Source organism: Chiloscyllium plagiosum, chromosome 28 (genome assembly GCF_004010195.1).
Source record: "Chiloscyllium plagiosum isolate BGI_BamShark_2017 chromosome 28, ASM401019v2, whole genome shotgun sequence".
Lineage (NCBI taxonomy): Eukaryota > Metazoa > Chordata > Chondrichthyes > Orectolobiformes > Hemiscylliidae > Chiloscyllium > Chiloscyllium plagiosum.
In genome coordinates, this window is record NC_057737.1 from 3,010,537 (window position 1) to 3,033,266 (window position 22,730).

General features: G+C 42.7%; 1 protein-coding gene across 3 annotated transcripts in view; it reads left to right on the plus strand.

Moving 5' to 3' along the window:
- Window positions 1-8,364: 8,364 nt before the first annotated feature.
- Window positions 8,365-22,730, plus strand: part of bcas3 (BCAS3 microtubule associated cell migration factor) — a 1,214,579-nt gene continuing 1,200,213 nt past the window's right edge. For 2 of the 3 annotated variants that reach the window (XM_043718095.1, XM_043718097.1), the window contains exon 1: window positions 8,367-8,476. The gene's annotated coding sequence lies outside the window, so the exon portion shown is untranslated. Of the gene's footprint in view, window positions 8,477-22,730 lie in introns of all 3 variants that reach the window. The other variant, XM_043718098.1, reaches the window with a different exon arrangement.

A 22,730-nucleotide genomic window follows, 5' to 3' on the forward strand; every position in this document is an offset into this window, starting at 1 on the left:
AATTTACAGCCCAGGAACAGGCCCTTCGGCCCTCCAAGCCTGAGCTGATCCAAATGTACTATCTAAACCTGTCGATCAATTCCTAAGCATCTGTATCCCTCTGCTCCCCACCTACTCATGCATTTATCCAGACGCATCTTAAATGAATCTACTGTGCCTGCCTCTACCAACTCTGCTGGCAACGCGTTCCAAACGCCCACCACCCTCTGTGTGAAACACTTTCCACCTCTCACCTTGAAAGCATGACTTCTTGTTATTGAATCCTTCACCCTCGGAAAAAGCTTGTCTCTATCGACCCTGTTTATATCCTTCATGATTTTATAAACCTCAATCAGATCTCCCCTCAATCTCCTTTTTCTAATGAAAATAAAACTAACCTACTCAACCTTTCTTCATAGCTAGCACCTTCCATACCAGGCAACATCCTCGTAAACCTTCTCTGCATCCTCTCCAAAGCATCCACATCCTTTTGGTAATGTGGCGACCAGAACTGTACACAGTATTCTAAATGCGGCCGAACCCATATCTTGTACAATGTTGCCAGCTCTTATACTCAAATCCCCGTCCAATGAAGGCAAGCATACTATATGCCTTCTTGACCACTCTATCCACCTGTGCAGCAATCTTCAGGGTACAATGGACCTGCAACTCCCAGATCTCTCTGCCCATCAACTTTTCCCAAGGCTCTTCTGTTCATTGTATAATTTGCTCTAGGATTAATCTTGCCTAAATGCGTCATCTCGTATTTGTCTGGATTGAAAACCATTTGGCACTTTTCCGCCCAACTCTCCAGTCTATCTATATCCTCCTGTATTCTCTGACAGTCCCTTATGCTTTCTTCTACTCCACCAATCTTCATGTCATCTGCAAAGTTACTGATCATACCAACAGTGCCCTCTTCCAGAGCATTTATGTATATTACAAACAACAGTAGCTCCAACACTGACCCCTGTGGAATACCGCTGGTCACCTTTCTCCATTTCGAGAAACTCCCTTCAACTACTACTCTCTGTCTCCTGTTGCTCAGCCAGCTCTTTATCCACCTAGCTAGAATACCCTGCACACCATATGACTTCACTTTCTCCATTAGTCTACCATGGGGAACCTTATCAAACGCCTTACTAAAGTCCATGTATATGACATCAACAGCCCTTTCTTCATCTATCAACTTGGTCATTTCCTCGAAGAACTCTATTAAGTTGGTAAGCCACGATCTTCCCCGCACAAAACCATGTTGCCTATCACTGTTAAGCCCATTCTTTTCTAAATATAAATCGATCCTATTCCTCAGTACCTTCTCTAGCAGTTTTCCCACTACTGACGTCAGGCTCACTGGTCTATAGTAACCTGGAATATCCCTACTGCCCTTCTTGTACAGGGGGTCAACATGAGCAACCCTCCAGTCCTCCGGCACCTCACCTGTATTTAAAGATGCCACAAAGATATCTGTCAGGGCCCCAGCTATTTCCTCCTTCGCCTTCCTCAGCAACCTGTGATAGATCCCATCCGGTCCTGGGGATTTGTCCACTTTAATAACCTCTAGCCTACCCAACACATCTTCCCTACTTATGTCAAAGTGATCCAGACTAATCAAACTTCTATCTCTAATCTCAACATTCATCATATTCCTCTCCTCAGTGAACACTGATGCAAAGTAGTCATTCAGAATCTCACCCATTCTCTCAGGTTCAACACACAGCCTTCCTTCGTTATCCTTTAGTGGACCAATCCTTTCTCTAGTTACCCACTTGCTTCTTATATAAGAATAAAATGCTTTGGGATTCTCCTTAATTCTGCTGGCTAAAGCTTTTTCATGACCCCTTTTAGCCAGCTTGATTCCTCGCTTAAGACTTGCCTACTCTTCCGATATTCTTCCAGGGCCTGTTCTGTTCTTAGCTGCCTAGGCCTTATGAATGTTTCTCTTTTCCTCTTGGCTAGTTGCACAATTTCTCCTGTCATCCACGGTTCACGAATCTTGCCCTTCCTATCCTTTGCCTTCAATGGGACATGCCTATCCTGCATTATCTTTAAGCTCTCTTGTAAAGCCTCCCACATCTCAAATGTGGACTTCCCTTCAAATAGTTGTGTCCAATCCACATTTCCCATCTCCTGCCTAATTTTGATATAATTGGTCTTGGCCCAGTTTAGTACTCTTCCCTGATGACCACTTTCTTCTTTATCTATGAGTATTCTAAAACTTACAGAATTGTGGTCACTGTTCCCAAAGAAATCCCCCACCGCAACTTCTACCATCTGTCCTGGTTCGTTACCCAGTAACAGGTCCAATATGGCCCCTTCCCTCATCGGACTATTGACGCTTCTTACAAATTCTACCCCATCCAGACGTCTGATGTTAAGTGTATCCCAGTAAATGTTGGGAAAATTAAAATCTCCCATCACCATTATCCTATTGTCTCTACATCTTTCCATAATCTGTTTACCTATTTGTTCTTCTACCTCACGCTCACTGTTGGGAGGCTTGTAATACAGCTCCAACAGTGTGATTGCACCCTTCTTATTTCTCAGCTCCACCCATAATGCCTCACTACCCAAGACCTCCATACTGTGCTCCTTTAGCATAGCCGTGGTATCGTCCTTGATCAGCAATGCAACTCCAACCCCCCCTTTTACTTCCCTCCCTGTCCTGTCTGAAGAGTCTGAAACAACCTGACATTAAATGATTTTGTGAGAATGACTGCATCTCAGATATTGTTATCAGTATCCCTGGCGATGTGGCTGCACATCTGAATTTGGAAGAGAGGGATGACCCCTGGGAGTCCTTAACATGAAGGACAACATTGACTTTAGACTCCATGAGGTCCTACATTAAGGAAGTCTATTGATTACCATCAGTTAGCTGTAGCACTGCATTATATTACCCTGAAGTACTTATGTAAGGTATGATTTATTTGGATAGCACACAAAACAATACTTTTTACTGAATCTTGCTATGTTTGGTAATAATAAATCAAATCAAATGTGCTCCTAGCATAGTTCCTACTCTTGCATCCCCAACAAGCCAGGGGATTATTTCTGGTTTTATGAAGAGTGCAGGAAGACATGTCAGAAGCAGTATATTCAGGTCAGAATGATGGAGGAGATCAACCCAGCTGTGCATATGACAGGCTGGTGCATTTGAAAGTATCTTCAGCCAAAAGTGCTGAGTGGAAAGTCTATTTTGGCATACACCTGACATCCCCAGCATTGTTATGCTAGCTTTCAGAAAATTCTACTCACTCCATGCAATTTCAATTGTTAACAATGAATGACAAAGGTAACCATCAAATATTAGGAAAAAGTCTCTAATTGTGAAAGATGATTGATCTGAATATAAAAATAGCAGAAAATTACTAAAAGGTAAACACGTAAGTACGTGAGGAAGCTTGCTAGAAATGTCAAAAACATATAAACAAGGGTTTGGGCGGCACAGTGGTTAGCACTGCTACCTCACAGCACCAGTGTCCAAGGTTCAATTCCAGCCTCGGGTGACTGTCTGTTGGAGTTTGCACATTCTCCCTGTGTCTGTGTGGGTTTCTTCCAGGTGCTCGTGTTTCCTCCCACAGTCCAAAGATGTGCAGGTTTGGTGAATTGGCCATTCTAAATTGCCCATAGTGTTAGGTGCATTAGTCAGAGGGAAATGGGTCTGGGTGGGTTACTCCTTGGAGGGTTGGTGTGAACTGGTTGGGCCAAAGGGCCTGTTTCACACTGTAGTGAATCTAATCTAAATCTGGGTATCTAAAAAGGAAATGAGTAAATAACAAGAGAGTTTGTCTTTTAGGGAATTAGACGTTGATTCTGGATAATAAGGAACTAAAAGGATGAAATTAACAAGAATTTTGCTTCTGCCTGTATTAAAAAAGATAAAAAATACACACCAGTAATAGTTGTAATTCGTGATGTGGAAGACAGAGAGGAATACAATGTGCGAAATTGTTCACTTTGGAAGGATGAATGAGTATGACCTAAATGGTGAATAAATGCAGAATTCTAGCTGTGCAGAGGGATCCAAGTGTTAGAGTGCATGTGTCACAAAAAGTTATTATACAGGTACAGCATTTGGTTTAAAAAAAAGCTAATGGAATGCTCTCCTTTATTAGGAGATGAACTGAATATAAAAAAGATGTAAACTTCAGTTATATAGGACATTGGTGATACCACACCTTGAATACTGTGTCATTTCCGATTTCCTTATTTGAGGAAGGTGTAAAAAGGAGGAGTTTCAAGAAAGCTTACTGGACCGATACCTTGAATGATCATATTGTCTTATGAAGGTCAGATTGAGCTTGGTTTCACTGGTGTTTGGAAAACTGAGGGATGACTTGACTAATGTACATAGATCCTGAACAGTCTTGGATATGAAATTTCCCTCTCCCTGATCCCATTTCCCCCTCTCTCTCAGATACTGGTTTTCCTCTTTCTCTGATCCTGGTGCTTCCTCTCTCCCTGATGCTAGTTTCCCCCTCTCCCTGGTTTTCCTTTTTGATCCTGATTTTCATGTCCCTGTTTTCAATTTTTCTGTCTATGATTTCAGCTTTCCCTCACTGATTCTATTTTCCCTTCTCCCTGATCGCAGTGTTCCTTCTGATTCCAGTTTTGTCTCTGATCCTGGTGTCCCTCTCTACCCATTGCCTGTTTTCCATTTCCCTGATCCTGGTTTTTCTGCCCTGGTCCCAATTTTCTCTTTCTCCATGTTCCTAGTTTTGCTAACTTGCTGTTTTGCCCTCTGATCCTGAGTTTTCCTCTCTCTGATCCTGGTTTCCTGTTCCTGGTTTTCCCTCTAACAGATCCCAGGTTCACTCACTTCCCTGATCTTGATTTTTCTCTCCCTGATTCCAGTTTTTGCCCCCTTTGCTCCTGGTTTTCCTCCCTCCTGTCTCCCTGTTCCCGGTGACTCTCCCTGTTCCTGCTTTCCCTCTCTCCGATCCCTGTTTCCCTCTCCCTGTTCCCAGTTTTCCCACTCCTGATCCCTGTTTCCTCCTTACACTGTCCTAGTTTTCTCTCTCACCAGGTTTCTGGTTTTGGTCTGATCCTGGTTTCTGATTTTGGTCTCATCCTGGTTTTCCCTCGATCCTTGTTCCCAATTTTCCAATTTCCCTGTCACCAATTTTTCCTCTCCATGATCCCAGTTTTCCTCAATCTCTGTTCCCAAATCTCCTCCCTGATCCTGGTTTTCCTCTATCTGATTCCGGGTTCCCTCTCCCTGATTATGTTATTTTCTCCTTTTCCCTCTCTTCCTTTTCCTAGTTTCCATCTAGCCTTAATCCTAATTTTCCTCTTTAATCGGTTTTCCTCATTCTCTGTTTCTGAATTTTCTCTGAACCTGATTTTCCCTTTAGTTGATCCCGTGTTCTCTCTCCCTGATCCTGGCTTTCCTCTTTCTGATCCAAGTTTATCTTCTCTCTGTGCTTGATTTATTCTGTTTTCTGTCTGCCTGTTCCTGGTTTTTCTCTCTCTGATCCTGGTTTACCTTGTCTCTGTTCCCTATTCTCATCTCTCTCTGATCCCAGTTTTCCCTTTCTCTGATCCTGGTTTTTCCTCTCTCGATTCAGGTGTCCCCTCTCTCTGATCAGGCCTTCCTCTCTGGAGCCTGGTTTTTGCTCTCTTTCTGATCCCAATTCTCCTGCTCACTGATCCTGGTACTTCCTCTCTCTGATCTCAGTATTAGTCTCTCCCTGATCTTGGTTTTCCCTCTCTCTGCTCCTGCCTTTATCCCTCTCTCTGATCCCGGTTTTTCCTTTCTCACTGATCCTGGTTTAGTCAATCTCCGATGCCGGTTATCCCTATCTGATACCAGTTTTAGTTTCTCTCTGTTTTGATTTTTTTCCTGGTTTTAGTCTCTGTCTGGTCCTGGTTTTCCCTCTCTGATCCTGGTCTTAGTCTCTCTGATTCTGGTTTTGTTCTCACGCAGCTCCCAGATTTTCCTGTCTGATTCTGGCTTTTCCTTTCTGATTCAAGTTTTAGTCTCTCGCTGATCCAGGTTTTCCTCTCTGATACTAGTTTTTGTCCCTCTGATCCTGGATTTTCATCTGGTTTTTCCAGTCTGATCCTGGTTGATGTCCCTCTCTGATCCCAGTTTTTCCTGTCTGATCCCAGTTTTTGTCCCTCTGATCCCGGATTTTCATCTCTGACCCTGGTTTTAGTCTTTCCCTGATCTGGTTTCTGTTTCTTTTTTAAGCCTGATTTTGTCTCTCTCTGATTTTGGTTTTCCTCTCTGATCCCAGTTGTTGTCTCTCTGTGACTGTGGTTGTTCCTGTCTGATCCCAGTTTTCCATCTCTGATCCTGGTTTTTCCTATCTCTTCCTGGTTGTTGTCTCTGATCATGGTTGTTGCTGTCTAATCCTGGCTGCTGTCTTTGATCCCACTTTTCCTGTCTGATCCCGGTTGTTGTCCCGCTCCAACCTTGGTTTTCCCTGTCTGATTCAGGTTTTCGTCCCTCTCTGATCCGTTTTTCCTGCTGATCCCAGTTTTTGTCTCTCCCTCATCCTGTTTTTTCCTGTCTGATCTCATTTGTTGTCACTCTCTGATGCTAGTTTTTGACCCTCTTCGATCCAGATTTTTCCTGTCTGATCCCGATTTTAGTCCTTCAATCATGAATTTTCCTGTCCGATCCTGGTTTTTGTTCCACACTGATCCTGCTTTTCCCTGTCTGATCCCAGTTTTCTATCCTCTCTGATTCCAGTTTTTGTCTCTCTCTGATTCTAGTTTTTCCCACTCTCTGATCCCGCTATTTCCTGTCTGATCTGGGGTTTTGTCTCTCTCTGATCCTGGCTTTTCCTGTCTGATCCAGGTTTTTCCCTCTCCAAGAGGAAAGTGAGGACTGCAGATACTGGATATCAGATTAGTTCCCTTACAGTGTGGAAACAGGCCCTTCAGCCCAACAAGTCCACACCGATCCTCCAAAGAGTAACCCACCCAGATCCACTTCCCTCTGACAAATGCATTTAACACTATGGGTAATTTAGCATGGCCAATTCAGCTGACCTGCAAACCTTTGGAATGTGGGAAGAAACCCACGCAGACACAGGGGTATTGTGCAAACTCCATACAGACAGTCACCCGAGGCTGGAGTCCGAACCTGGGTCCCTGGCGCTGTGAGGCAGCAGTGCTAACCACTGAGTCACCGTGCTGCCCCGTGCCAGGAATCATTCCTGATGAGGGGCTTATGACCGAAACAATGATTCTCCTGGTCCTCGGATGCTGCCTGACTTGCTGTGCTTTTCCAGCACCACATCCTCGACACTTTTCCCTCTCCATTCCTGGTTTTTGTCTTACTCTGATCCCGGTTTTTGTCTCTCTCTGATCCTAGTTTTCCTGTCTAATTCCATTTTTTCTCTCTCTGACCCAGGTTTTTCTGTCTAATCCTGGTTTTCCTCTCTGATCCTCATTTTCCTCTCTGATCCCGGTTTTTGTCTCTCTGATCCTGGTTTTCCTGTCTCACCTCTTCTCTGTCTCTCATCCTGGTTTTCCTGTCTGATTCTGGTTTTTGTCTCTCTTTGATCCTGATTTTCCTCTGATCCCGGTTTTTGTCTGTCTCTGATCCTGATTTTCCTCTGATCCCGGTTTTTGTTTGTCTCTGATCCTGGTTTTCCTGTCTGATCCCGGCTTTTGTCTCTCATCCCGGTTTTCCTGTCTCACCTTTTTTATCTCTCTGATCGCAGTTTTCCTGTTTAATCCCGGTTTTCCTCTCTGAACGCTGTTGTTGTCTGTCTCTGATCCCGGTTTTTGTTTCTGATCCTGGCTTTTGTGTCTAATCCCGGTTTTTATTTCTGATCCTGGTTTTCGTGTCTAATCCCGGTTTTTATTTCTGATCCTGGTTTTCCTGTTTAATCCCGGTTTTCCTATCTGAACTGTTGTTGTCTGTCTCTGATCCCGGTTTTTGTTTCTGATCCTGGCTTTTGTGTCTAATTCCGGTTTTTATTTCTGATCCTGGTTTTCGTGTCTAATCCCGGTTTTCCTCTCTGATCCCGGTTTTCCTCTCTCTCCAATCCTGACTTCCTCCGCACAGCTCGAGCCCAGGCCTCACGTGAGCTCCATGTAAACAAACAAACCGTCATCTCGCGGCTAACGGTCGCCCAGCCGCGCGCAGCTTCCGTGCGTAAATTAACCACCAATTATCATTGACGGTCGGAGTCGATCTACCATGACACTAAATAGCGGTCCCTGACAGAAATTGATTCAAATGCAAACCTTCTAATAGATAAAACTTTTCCTTTAAAATCTAGGCCCGGTTTCGTGACGGATGTGACCGGATGTCCCACCTTACATAATTGTTTATTGGCTGAAAGGAATGGGTGACACCGTTCATGGGGCGGGGTTATGGCTAATGCCATATCCTATTGGCTCTATGTATGCCGATCATCTAGCCCCCGCCCACTGCTGCATTTCTCTCCCCGCCCTCACCTTGTCTTTTCTGCTGCTATCCAGTTGTTGTCAGCGTTTGGATACGAAGTGGAGATCGACTGCGAGAAAGCCATTGGTTTGTATCAGATTTTAATATCCATTAATATTTTAGAATTGTAGGTTCTCCAGAGAAACATATAGAAAGGGAAAATACCGTCAGCCAGGCTCTGTGTGTGGGGATCCCACTGATGGTCTCTTCTGTGGGTATTTGAAGCTCAGCCTGGACCTGGCATCTTCCGCCAGTTTACCTGAGAAAAAGTCGCTGCTACGGTATAAATCATTTTTAAAACTAAATCCAGCTAGCACCTTCCTATTTCTCCGTATTACAGAAAAGCAACATTTACATTCCTACAATAGTTCTCACCAAGAAATCCCGAAACGTTTTATAGCCAATTTTATTTTGAAGTTGTTTCATAAGAAACGTGGCAGCCTGTTTTCAGACAGGGAAATCCTACGGGCACTGGCATGCCAGTGGTATTTTAGGTTTTGGTTCAGGGCTAAATAGTTGCTCCGGGACATTGTGAGGAGCGGCCTCTGCTTTCTTTTGAAATAGTGCCGTGGGATCTTTCCTATTCACCGTAGAAGGCTGATGGCCTCTTGATTTAACTTCTCATTCAAAAGGCAGCAACTCGGATAGACCAGCACGCCGTCCTGCTCTGGATCTTGTGATTGTGATTCAAGACCATAGTGTTCTGTCTGGGCAAGACCACTGCAATGACTGACAAGTTGATGGTGATGCTTTCTTTGATTGTCTCAGTCCCTCCTTTTAGGCAGTCCTGTACAGTATTTGTCTGCAATTTGTTTAATGCCAATTATTGTGGAATATATATAGCTAATATTTTTCTTTTGTATCTTGGATTGTTCTGATCAGGAGGAATATTGTGTGGATTGCAGAGCATGACAATGGATAACTGGTTATGCAGAACCAAATTATAGTAAGCTAAATTTCATCTGACATAAAAAATATATATTATAGGGTTAGAATGCTATTCAAACATAGAACACAAAGATATCTTAATAATGTTACAAACCACTAACCAACTTGATGTGGTTAAAATTAGTCTAAAATATTTTCTAATTCCATCAGGGAAGTTCTGTCTGCAAACCATGTGAAATTTCATCTGACCAAATCACACAGAGTAACTGATCAAAGCAACAAGCCAAAGGCAAGACAACGAAAAAAATCTTGGCACTTGTGGGATCTAGGCAAAGGTTATTAACCCAACCTTGTTTAATTCTGACATGCACTACTTGACAGATGACCTATTAATGTAGCCAGGAGCATGTGAACAAGTATGTTTCTTAAGAATTTGACTTTTTTTTGGTTGTTTTGTTATTGTAGCTATAGATATTAAAACTGGAAGTGATGTAGCGTATGAAGAAACACTGACAGGTAAGAATAGCGAGAGATATTTTATAAATATATCAAGACAAAAAGGATAACCAGGGAAAGAGTAGGGCCCATTAGGCATCCATCTGTCTGTGGAGTCAGAGGACTTTAGTAGGTGTTAACTGGGTACTACACATTTGTCTTCACATTGGAGAAGGAAGATGAAGGGACACAATTTAGGAAGAGGGACTAACAGTTTGTCATAGAATGTATGGAAGTATTGGAGGTTTTGGTGTGTTTAAAAGTGGATAAATCTCCAAGTCCAGATTAGTTGTATCCCAGGCTGCTGTGGAAGGAAGTTATAGCAGCTGTGATTTAAATTTTTAATTCCTCTCTGGCCACAGAGGAGGTGTCAGAGGACTGGAGCATAGCTGATGTTTTTCCACTTTTCCAGAAGTGTAGTAGAAATAAACCAAGGAATTACAAACCAGTGTGTCTTGCATCAGTGGTAAAGAAACTGTTGGAGAAAATTGTAAAGGAAAGATTGAAGCTGTACTTGGAGAGGCAAGATTTAATCAGAGATAGTCAGTATGGCTTCATTACAGGGAGTCATGCCTAACAAATTTGATTGAATGTTTCAAGCCGGTGACCGGGAGTGTAGTGTTGAGGTTAGTATAATTGATGTAGCAAGGATTTTAGCAAAGCCTTTGTCAAGACCCACATGGAATACTGATAAAGAGCGCTTAAGTATCATCGATACTCACAGCTGAGATGCCGGAAGACCGGAGGTTGGCTAACGTGGTACCACTGTTTAAGAAAGGTGGTAAGGGCAGTGAGCTTGATGTCGGTGGTGGGCAAGTTGTTGGAGGGAATCCTGAGGGACAGGATGTGCATGTATTTGGAAAAGCAAGGACTGATTAGGGATAATCAACATGGCTTTGTGCGTGGGAAATCATATCTCACAAACTTGACTGAGTTTTTTGAAGAAGTAACAAAGAGGTTTGATGGGGGCAGAGTGGTAGATGTGACTTATTTGGACTTCAGTAAAGCATTCAACAAGGTTGCCCCTGAGACTGGTTAGCAAGGTTAGATCTCATGGAATACAGGGAGAACTAGCCATTTGGATACAGAACTAGCTCAAAGGTAGAAGACAGAGCATGTTGGTGGCGGGTTGTTTTTCAGACTGGAGTCCTGTGACCAGTAGATTGCCACAAGGATTGGTGCTGGGTCCACTACTTTTCGTCATTTATATAAATAATTTGGATGTGAGCATAAGAGGTATAGTTAGTAAGTTTGTAGATGATATCAAAATTGGAGGTGTAGTGGACAATGGGATTACAATGGGATCTTGGGGCCAAGAAGTGGCAGATGGAGTTTAATTTAGATAAATGTGAGGTGCTGCATTTTGGGAAAGCAAATCTTAGCAGGACTTATACACTTAATGGTAAGGTCCTAGGGAGAGTTGCTGAACAAAGAGACCTTGGGGTGCAGGTTCATAGCTCCTTGAAAGTGGAGTCGCAGGTAGATAGGATAGTGAAGAATGCATTTGGTATGCTTTCCTTTATTGGTCAGAGTATTGAGTACAGGAGTTGGGAGGTCATGTTGCGGCTGTACAGGACATTGATTAGGCCACTGTTGGAACATTGCGTGCAATTCAGGTCTCCTTCCTATTGGAAAGATGTTGTGAAACTTGAAAGGGTTCAGAAAAGATTTACAAGGATGTTGCCAGGGTTGGAGTGTTTGGGCTATAAGGAGAGGTTGCATAGGCTAGGGCTATTTTCCCTGGAGTGTTGGAGGCTGAGGTTTATAAGATATGAGGGTCATGGATAGGATAAATAGACAAAGTTTTTTCCCTGGGGTGGGGGAGTCCAGAACTAGAGGGCATAGGTTTAGGGTGAGAAGGGAAAGATATAAAAGAGACCTAAGGGGAAACTTTTTCATGCAAAGGGTGGTACGTGTATGGAATGCCAGAGGAAGTGGTGGAGGCTCGTATAATTGCAACATTTAAAAGGCATCTGGATGGGTATTTGAATAAGAAGGGTTTGGAGGGATATGGGCTGGGTGCTGGCAGGTGGAACTAGATTGCGTTGGTATGGATGAGTTGGACCCGAAGGGTCTGTTTCCGTGCTTTACATCTCTATGACTGTATGACTCTATGACATGGAATCCAGAGAACCGCAGCAAGTTCGATCCCAAATTGGCTTCGTGGTTCGGAAACAAAAGGTGATAGTAGAATGCTGTTTGCATCACTGGAGACTGGTGTCACTGGCTAGGTCAGCATTTATTGCTCATCCCTAACTGCCCAGAAGGCAGTTAAGAGTCAACCATATTGCCATGAATCTGGATTCACATGTAGGCCAGACCAGGCAAGGATGGCAGTTTCCTTCCCGAAAGGGCATTAGTATTCCAGGTGTGGTCTAACTAATGCCTTTTGTAGTTTTAGTATTAATTCTCTTTAAAATAAAATGCAACAGACAATTTGTTTTCCCCATTACCTGTTGAACTTGTGTGCTAGCTTTTCCTGATTCCAGTACAAGGATCCCCAAATCCCTCTGTTCTGTGGTTTTCTGTAGTCTTTCTTCGTTTAAATAATATTCAACTCCTATATTTTTCCTGCCAAAGTGCATAGCCTCACGTTTTTCCACATTAAATACCATCTGCCAAGTTTTTAACCACTCACATAACATGTCTGCATTCCTCTGGAGACTTCTTGTGTAATCCTTGAAACATCCCACCTATTGTTATGTCACCTCTCTTCTGTTTGTCCATTAAAATATATTTAATAATTGTTGCCACAACACTGATCCTGTGGCACTTTACTAATTACAAGTTACCATCTGAAAAATATACCCTTTATCTCAATCCTTTACAGAGGAACCTCGATTATCCGAACGAGATGGGCAGGCACTATTTCGTTTGGATAATTGATTATTCGGTTAATAGATTCAATGTCTTTCCTCTAGGGCTTGGAATTTTCTATTAAGTCTGCTCAGGAGACTGCAGCACACCGTGCGCGAACCCTGCACTCCCAAACCCCATCCAGCACTGCCCCTCGCCACCCTCCAAACCCTGTCCAACACTGTCCCCCCACCACCCCCCAAACCTGTCCAACACTGCCCCCATCTGCCCTCCACATGTGTCCCCAAACCTCATCCAACACTGTCTCCCCCCCACCCCAAATCTGCCTCCACCCCCACTCCTTCTGCCCCACCCCCTCTCTTGGGCACCCGGACTGCACGCCAACAACAAGACTGCTGTTGCTGCTACTGCCTTTTGGGGGTGGGGGGGAGGGGTGGGGGGGCGGGCAGGTGAGTGAGTCTCACAATAGTGTGCATGTGCACGCACACACACAAAGCATTTTGACATGTTCCATCTTTGCCTTGTACAGGACAATGTTGGAGAGATTATCTGGGGTTATCTGAGGAAGGGGAGTTTAAGGTACATGCCTTTGTAGAACTACAGGAAAAGTGTGGGAGGAGAGGGGGGTGGGGTGGGAGGTCAGTCATTTAGAAACAGTCCAGGACTGTTCTCAGTAGCACTTTTAGTCACCATAATCAAAAGACACAATCAGTGTTGGACACATGTCTTTGATGTAATGTTTCCGTCGGGACCTCGAGATCTCCTTCGGATAATCCAATTTTCGGGTAACTGGTGTTCGGATAATTGAGGTTCCTCTGTATACCCTTTTTCCGTGTTTTATTAGTTAGCCATTCTGCTATCCATGCTAATATTCTACCCCAACACAGGACCTTATCTTAATTAGCCTTATGTATCTTATGTACCAGAACATTATCAAACACTAAAGTGGAGGGGTGCCAATATCCTGGCAGCCAGGTTTGCTAATGATGCAAGGGAGGGTTTAAACTACTTTGGCAGGGGTTGGGATCCTAAACAGCGGGGAGGCAGGCGCAAGGCTGGAAGGAGATACAATAATCAGAAATAGTAAGTTGAAGAGACAGGTCAGGCTGGAATATGATAGGAAACAAAGAAATGCCTGTTGCATTAAATTGTATTTATTTCAATGCTTGATGGCAGGTAAGGCTGATGAACTCGGGGCCTGGAAAGGTATGTGGGATTGGGATATTATAGTCATTATAGAAACATGGCTAAGGGAGGGACAGAACTGACAGCTTAATGTGCAAGGTACAGGTGCTATAGGTGGGACAGAGGTGGTGGAAGGAGGAGGGGGAGTTGCATTTTTGATTAAGGCGAGGATTACAGCATTAATCAGAGATAAAATAACTGAAGGATCATCCAGCGAGGCTTTATGGGTGAAGCTAAGAAATAAAAAGGGGATGATGACGTTATTGGGGTTGTATTATAGGCCTCAAAATAATCAACAGGAATTAGAAGAACAAATATGCAGAGAGATTGGAGAAACTTGCAGGAGCAATAGGGTTGTCATACTAAAGGATTTTAATATTCCTTATGTAGACTGGACTGCCACAGCATTAAGGGCTTAGATGGAGTAGAATTTGTTAAGTGCATTCAGGAAAGTTCCCTCAAGCAGTATATAGAGGGTCCTACTTGGGAAGAGGCAAAACTTGACCTACTCTTGGAAAATAGGACAGGACAGGTGATGGAGGTGACAGTGGGGGAGCATTTTAGGACCAATGACTATAGTTCTATTAATTTTAAAATAGTTATCGAGAGGGACAAAACTGGTCCACAGGTTCAAGTTCTAAATTGGGGCAAGGTGAATTCTGATGGAATTGTACAGTTACTTGCAGGGGTTGATTTGGAATAGTTTGTTTGCAGGCAAAGGGACATCTGGCAAGTGGGAGGCCTTTAAAAGTGAAATAGCTAGAGTTCAAGGTCTATATGTTCCTGTGAGGGTGAAGGTAAGGTTGGCAGGAATAGGCAATCCTGGATGACAAGAGAGATTGAGGCTTTGACCAGAAAAACAGAGGCATAGCTCAGGTAAAGGCAGTTGGGATCAAGGGAATCCCTGGAGGTATACGGGGAATACAGGAGTTTACTGAAGGAGGAAATCAGGAGGGAGAAAAGGGGGCATGAGATAGCCTTGGCTGAGAAGATTAAAGTGAATCTAAAGAAGTACTTTAAGTGTATTAAAGGAAAAAGAATAACCAGAGAGAGAATAGGGCTCCTCAGGGACCAAAATGGACTTGTATATGTGGAACCTCAGGAGATGGGCGAGGTTCTCAATATTTTTCCTCTGTGTTTACCATGGAGAAAGACATGAAGACTTGGGGAAGTTAGTGGTGATATCTTGGGCACAGTCCATATCACAGTAGAGGAGGTGTTGGGTGTATCAGAATGTATGAACGTGGATTAATCTCCTGGTCCTGACCAGTTTTTTCCAAGAACACTGCAAGAGACTAGAGAAGAAATTGTGGGGGTCATGGCTGATATGTTTGCATCATCATTTTCCACGGGTGAGATCCTGGAAGACTGGACTAATGTTGTGCCATTAGTCAAGAAGGGCTACAAAGAAAAGCCTGGGAACTATAGACCAGTCAGCTTAACATCTTTGGTGGGTAAGTTAGTTGAGAAGATTCTGAGGGATAAGATATATAGGCATTTGGAAAGACAGGGTTTGATTAGGACTGGTCAGCATGGCTTTGTGAGTGAAAGATCATGCCTCACAAATTTGTCAGAGTTCTTTGATGAAGTGACTAGAAAGGTTGACGAGGGCATGGCGGTAGACATAGCCTATGTGGATTTCAGTAAAGGCTTTGATAAGGTTCCACATGGTAGGCTATTCTGGAAGGTTAGATCACATGGAATCCAAGGCGAGCTGGCAAATTGGATACAAAATTGGCTTGATGATAGGAAGCAGAGGGTAATAGTGGAAGGATGCTTGTCAGACTGGAGGCCTGTGACTAGTGGAGTACCTCAGGGATTGGTGCTGGGCTCAATGCTGCTTGTTATCTATATGAATGATTTGAATGAGAATGTACAAGGCATGATTAGTAAGTTTGCTGATGAGACGGAAGTGAGGAAGGTTATCAGAAATTGCAGCAGGACTTTGATCAGTTGGGGAAGTGGGCTGAGTAATGGCAAATGGAGTTTAATATAAGTAAGTGTGAGGTCTTGCATTTTGGAAAGTCAAATCAAGGTAGGAGTTTCATGGTGAATGATAGAGCCTTAAGGAGTGTTAGTGGAACAGAGAGATCTTGGAATTCAGGTTCACATTTCTCTAAATGCGGAATTACAGGTAGATAGGACAGTGAAGAAGACTTTTAGCACACTGGCCTTCATCAGTCAGGGCATTAAGTATAGAAGTTGAGAAGTTATGTTGCAGTTGTACAGGATGTTGGTGAGGCCACACTTGGAAATATTATGTTCAGTTTTGGTTACCTTGTCACATTAAGGATGTTGTTAAACTGGAAAGAGTGCAGAAGAAATTTGCAAGGATGTAAACGCTAGGACTCTATGGTCTGAGTTATATAGGGAGAGGTTGGACAAGCTAGGACCTTTTTCTTTAGAGCATAGGAGACTGAGGGGTGGCCATGTAGAGGTATATAAGATCATGAGAGGTATGGATAGGGTGAATGCACTCAGTCTTTGTCCCAGAGTTGGGGAATCGAGGTCTAGAGGGCATCAGTTTAAGGTAAGAGGAGAAAGAATAAAAGGGAACCTGAGGGACAACATTTTTACGCAGAGGGTGGTATGCATATGGAATGAGCTGCCAGCAGAGGTTGAGGCAGGTACATTAACAATATTTAAAAGGCATTTGGACAAAAGCATGGATAAGAAAGGCTTAGAAGGGTATGGGCCAAGGGCAGAGAAATGGGGTTAGCGTGGATGGACATTTTGGTTGGCATGGACCAGTTAGGGCCAAAGGGCCTGTATCTGTGCTTTAGGATTCTATGACTCTATAACTACCTTTTGGAAATTCAAAATGTTACATCTACTAATTTCCCTTTATTTATCCTGCTTGTTACCTCCTCAAAAAACTGTAATAAATTTGTAATAAATAAACTGTAATAAAATTATTCCTTTGTGAAACCATAGGATCATAGAATCCCTACAATGTGGAAGCAGGCCATTTGGCCCATTGAGTCCATACCAACCGCTCGAACAGTATTCCACCCAGACCCACCTTCTACCTTATCCCTGTAATCCTGCAATTCACATGGTTAATCCAACTAGCCTGTACATCTTTGGACCATGAAGTTGAGTCTACTTGATTGTACTATGTATTTCTAAATGCTCTGCTATTGTATCCTTTATATTAGATTCTGACATTTTCTAAACACCAGATGTTAAGCTAACTGGACTATAGTTAACTGCTTTTTATCTCCCTCTCTTTTTGAATAAAGGTGTTACATTGTCAGTTTTCCAATCCTCTGGAACTTTTTGCTGAATCTAAGGATTTTTGGAAGATTAATAACAGTACATCCACTATCTCTCTGGTTAGTTCCTTTAAACTCAAAAAGTCCTGGGACTTATTGACCTGAAGCCGCCTTAGTTTCCCGAGAATTTTTTCTCTAGTGATAGCTAATATGTTTATTTCCCCCCCCCCCCAAATGGTCTATCATGAAGGTTGATGAAAAGTATTTATTCAATTCCTCTGCCATTTCCTGACTCTCCATTGTTATTTCCTCAGCCTGTTCCTCTAAGGATTCAATGTTCACTGTGGTCTCTGTCTTCCTTTTCATATAATTATAGAAGCTCTTACTGTCTGTTTATATATTATTTGCTAGTCTGCCATAAAAGTTGATTTCTCCCTTTCTTTAGTTGTCTTTTATTGGCTTTTAAAACTTTCCCAAATCTCTCGATTTACCTCTCTGCCACATTGTATGTTTTTCTTTAAATTTGATTTTATCCTTGACTTCCCAGCTCTTTTTTTGTCATTGAGGTATACCTCTGTTGTGAGTGATAAACTATTTTCTTAAACATTTACCATTGTTTACCAACCATTCTTTCTGTTAAATTCCTTGACCAGTGCACTCCAACCAACTCTGTTATCATTCCAATGTAATTACCCTACTTAAGTTTACACAGTCATTTCGGACTCAAGATTTTCACTCTCAAACTGAATGCTAAACTCACGTTTGATCTTAGAACACAGAACGTAGAACATTACAGTGCAGTACAGGGTCTTCGGCCCTCAATGTTGCGTTGATCTGTGCAACCAATCTGAAGCCTATCTACCCTACACTATTCTATTTTCATCCATATGTTTATCCAGTGACCATTTAAATGCCCTTAAAGTTGGTGAGTCTGCAACTGTTGCAGGCAGGACGTTCCATGCCCCTCTGAGTAAAGAAACTACCTCTGACATTTGTCCTATATCTATCACTCCTCAATTTAAAGCTATGTCCCCTCGTGCTAGCCATTACCATCCGAAGACAAAGGCTCTCACTGTCCACCCTATCTAACCCTCTGATAATCTTATATGTCCCAATTAAGTCACCTCTCAACCTTCTTCTCTCTAATGAAAATAGCCTCAAGTTCTTCAGCCTTTCCTCATAAGACCTTCCTCCATACCAGGCAACATCCTAGTAAATCACCTCTGAACCCTTTCCAGAGTTTCAATGTCCTTCTTATAACTGTGTGCAATACTCCAAGTGCAGCTGCACCAGAGTTTTGTAGAGCTGCAACATGACCTTGTAGCTCTGAAACTCAATCCCTCTACCAATAAAAGTTAACACATTGTATGACTTCTTAACAACTCTGTCAACATGGGTGGCAACTTTCAGGGATCTATGGACATGGACACCGAACTATGAACATACGAAAGTAACCACCCCAACACACACAAACGAAGCTGCATCAGGACACTATTCAAAAGGGCCACAACACACTGCAGTACACCAGGACTGCAAAAAGAAGAAGAGGAACACCTATACAAGGTATTCGCCAAAAACGGATACCCGCGCAACTTCATCAACAGATGCCTAAGAGAAAGACCACGGAACGAGGACATACCACAACCAAAAGGACTAGCCAAACTACCATACATCAGGAGCATCTACGATGGTGCAGAGGTGTTAGTAGAAAACTGTAGGATCAGCTGTACCAAAAAAAGGCTGAAGATAGGTCAAGAACAAAAGAAAGGACAGATTGAATTTGTTGCTGTCAAATTGAATTTTGTGGCTTTGATAAAAACTGGCTCAGAAACTGGTATTTCGATTGAAAGGATTCAAATATGGAACTTTGAGATTGATGATCTGGATTTGGGTGGCAACTAAATGTTCAACAGCTTGGAGAAAAGGGAGATGGAACAAGATTGGAGACATTATGGTTGTTTGTTTGAGAAGGGGAATGGGGTCAAAGGAAGAGGTACAGTGCCTGAAAGAAGAGAACGGCTATCAACATTAACTAACTTGGGAAGAGAGGGATGGAAGCCACATGGTCAACAATGTAGATGGAACTAGATTGAAGAACAGGAGGTAGGACTTATGGGCAAGATGAATGTGAATTAGGCATGAAGACAGATAGGAGAGAAACTGGAGAAAGATCAAAGAACAGGCCTGGGAAGATGGTAAGCTTGATGATTACATCAAAGAGGAAGTTTGAATGATTACATAGCTACTGTAATCATTTACCAAATGTATTAGTTCAATATAAATAATAATGAAACTTTTCGTGAGATACCTATTATCCACAAACTCCATCAACAAACACATCGACCTGGACCCAATATACCAACCACTACAGTGGACAGCTGAAACTGACAACCGGAAGCGGCAGGGACAGACCACTATAAACACCGGAGGAAACATCAAAGAAGTGCTTCGCAGGAGGCTCCCAAGCACTGATGATGTCGCCTAGCCAGGGGACGAAACGTTTGCAACAAAAACTTCCAGCTCGGCGAACAGAACCACAACAATGAGCACCCGAGCTACAAATCTTCGCACAAACTTTGAACCTTCTGTTTTCTTTCAGCTTACCAATTTCTGATCCAAGCTGCTAAATCACCCTCAATCCCATGCCTCTGTATTTTGTGCAGTAGCTACCACGGGGAACCTTATCAGATGCCTTACTGAAATCCATATAAACCACATCAACTGCTTTACTCTCATCCATCTGTTTGGTCACCTTCTCAAAGAAGTTCACTTACATTAGGCATGACTCCAACCAGTGGAGATTTTGTTCATAATTTCCTTTGATTTTCAGATTTGTGAAGGCTGATTGAAGTCGGACTGCCTTGGTGTATTTCTCACCTTTGCCTCTGAAATTCAGTATTTTTGGTCAATTTTGGACCATAGCTGTAATGAAGTTTGCAATAGAGTGTCCCTGATGGAACTCATACTGAACACTGGTGGGCAGGTTATTACTGAGATTAGTACAGAGTTCTTTTTCTTTTGCTTTATAGCCAAACCTTTTGTCATTTAGTGGATGATTGACAGTAGACTAATGGAGACATAAGTGGTCAGATTGAATTTGTCTTGCTTTTGTGAACAAAAGACACTTAGACAAATACTCCCAGTGTTGAGTAGATTACAGTTTTTTATCTATACTGGGATAATTGTGCTATGAGTATGACTACTTTCAGGGCACAAGTCTTTAGTACATTATCAGGGATGTTGTCAAGGTCAATAGCCTTTGCAGTATCAAGCACTTTCAATTCTCATCTTTGTGTTTAAACCCTTCCATAGCCTCTCTCCTCCCAAGCAGTATTCCTTCTAAGCCTCATGGTCATGGAGACACTCCAAGATTCTAAGATGATTGGCTTGATTGATAAGTCAACACATTGCCTTCCATGTTCAGACGTTGCTACTGTTCAAAGACCTTAGACGTTCACTTGCCTAAAAAAAATGGAGGGAGTACTGTTCTCTATCTGTGTTAAATGTCCATTCACCCTTCTCCAACCCCTGAACATCCTCTCACTCTAACTCTCGCCTCTTTTGCATTCCCACTTCCTTTTGCCCCATCATTGTCCTTGTCTTTTGGTGTATGGAAAACCCTCTCTGAACAGTCATGCTGTTCCTCCAACCTTTGTAGAATCTATCTCTTTCATGGACCTCTAGTCACCTTCACATTCTCTTCTTTTGGCTTTCTTCTGCCTCTATAATGTGCCTTGGGTATGTTTTTCTGCATTAAGGATGCCATTTAAATGCCTGCTGGACTGGCTGTGTGCAGTTGGTGAAATGATCCACAAATTTGTTCAGTGGATAGATTAAAAATCTGAAATTGAGATTGAAAAGATTATGGAATTGGTTCCAGTGTTGTTTATGTTCATATGTTGGCTTATTTCACACATTTGAATGATTTGACACAGTGGAAGCAATATGATGCTTCATTTGTAGGTCTTTAAACTAAGTTTTCTAATTGAAATATTATTCACCGTGATTTTGCACTCTAATTTTGACAGTTTTAGAAAGAATTTATTATGAAGTTTCTATAACGATATAAAATGAAAAAGAGTGGCTAAAGTAAATGTTGGTTCTTTAGAGGATGAGAGGGGGCATTTAGCTATGGGATATGATGAAATGGCCGAGGCATTGAATAAGTATTTTGTGTCGGTCTTCACAGTGGAGGACACTAATAATATGCCAAAGAGATGAAGGTAGGTGAGGACCTAGAAACAATCATTATTACGGAAGAGGCAGTGTTGGGTAAGCAAATGGAGCCAAGTATAAAGTCTCCTGGCCCTGATGGAATGAATCCCAGGGTACTAAAAGAGAAGGTGGGAGAAATAGCAAGTGCACTTGTGGTAATTTTTCAAAATTAGCTGGACTCTGGGGCAGTTCCAGCAGATTGGAAAACAGCAAATGCGATGCCACTGTTTAAATAAGGCGGTAGACAAAAAATGGGGAAATTATAGACCAGTTAGCTTAACTTCTATAGTGGGGAAGATGTTTGAGTCTATTATCAAGGAAGAAATAGCAAGGCATCCAGGTAGAAATTGTCCTGTTGGGCAGAAGCAGCATAGCTTCATGAAGGGCAGCTCATGCTTAACTAATCTTTTGGAATTCTGTGAAGATATTACAAACAAGGTGGACAACGGTGTCCCAGTAGATGTGGTGTACTTAGATTACGAAAAGGCCTTCGACAAGGTACCGCACAAGGCCTTCGACAAGGTACTGCTGCATAAGATAAAGATGCATGGCATTATGGGTAAAGTATTAATATGGATAGAAAATTGGTTGACTAACAGGAAGCAAAATGTGGGGATAAATGAGTGCTATTCTGATTGGCAATCAGTAACTAGTGGTATGCTTAGGGATCAGTGTTGGGACTGCAATTATTCACAATTTATGTAGATGATTTGGAGTTGGGAACCATGTGTAGTGTGTCAAAGTTTGCAGATGACACTAAGATGAGTGGCAGAGCAAAGTGTGCAGAGGACTGTGAAACTCTGTAGAGGAACATAGATACTTCGGAGAACTAGGAAGAAGGCTGAAAAGCAGGACGTCCAGGGTGGCTATCTCCGGTTTGCTTCCAGTTCCTCGGGCTGGTGAGGCCAGAAACAGGGAGATAATGGACTTGAACATGTTGCTGGGGAACTGGTCAGGAAGCAAGGATTTAAATTCTTGGATCACTGGGATATGTTTTTTGGTAAGCATAAATTATACAAGAGAGACGGTTTGCACCTTAATAGGTTAGGGACCAGCATTCTGGCAGGCAGGTTTGCTACTGCAACACAGCTACGTTTAAACTAAATAGAGGAGGGGAGGGGACAAACTGGATGTTTAAGAAGGAAATTGAAGGGAAAGTTAGAACAAGGGAAGTCAAGAAAGACAACTGTATCAATGAGGCAGAAAACTCAAAAAGGGATCATGCTGTAAGATTTAGTGAAATAGGAGTTGATGGGAAGGCTGAGGGCAGTAACAAATTAAAAATGCTATACATGAATGCACGAAGCATTAGAAATAAGACGGATGAGCTTGAGGCTCTTTTGGAAATTGGCAGATACGATATTGTGGGGATAACTGAGACGTGGCTTCAAGTGGACAGGGCCTGGGAAATGAATATTCAAGGCTACACGTGCTATCGTAAGGACAGACTGACGGGCAGAGGGGGTGGGGTGGCCATGTTGGTAAGGGATGATATTCAGTCCCTTGCGCGGGGGGACCTAGAATCA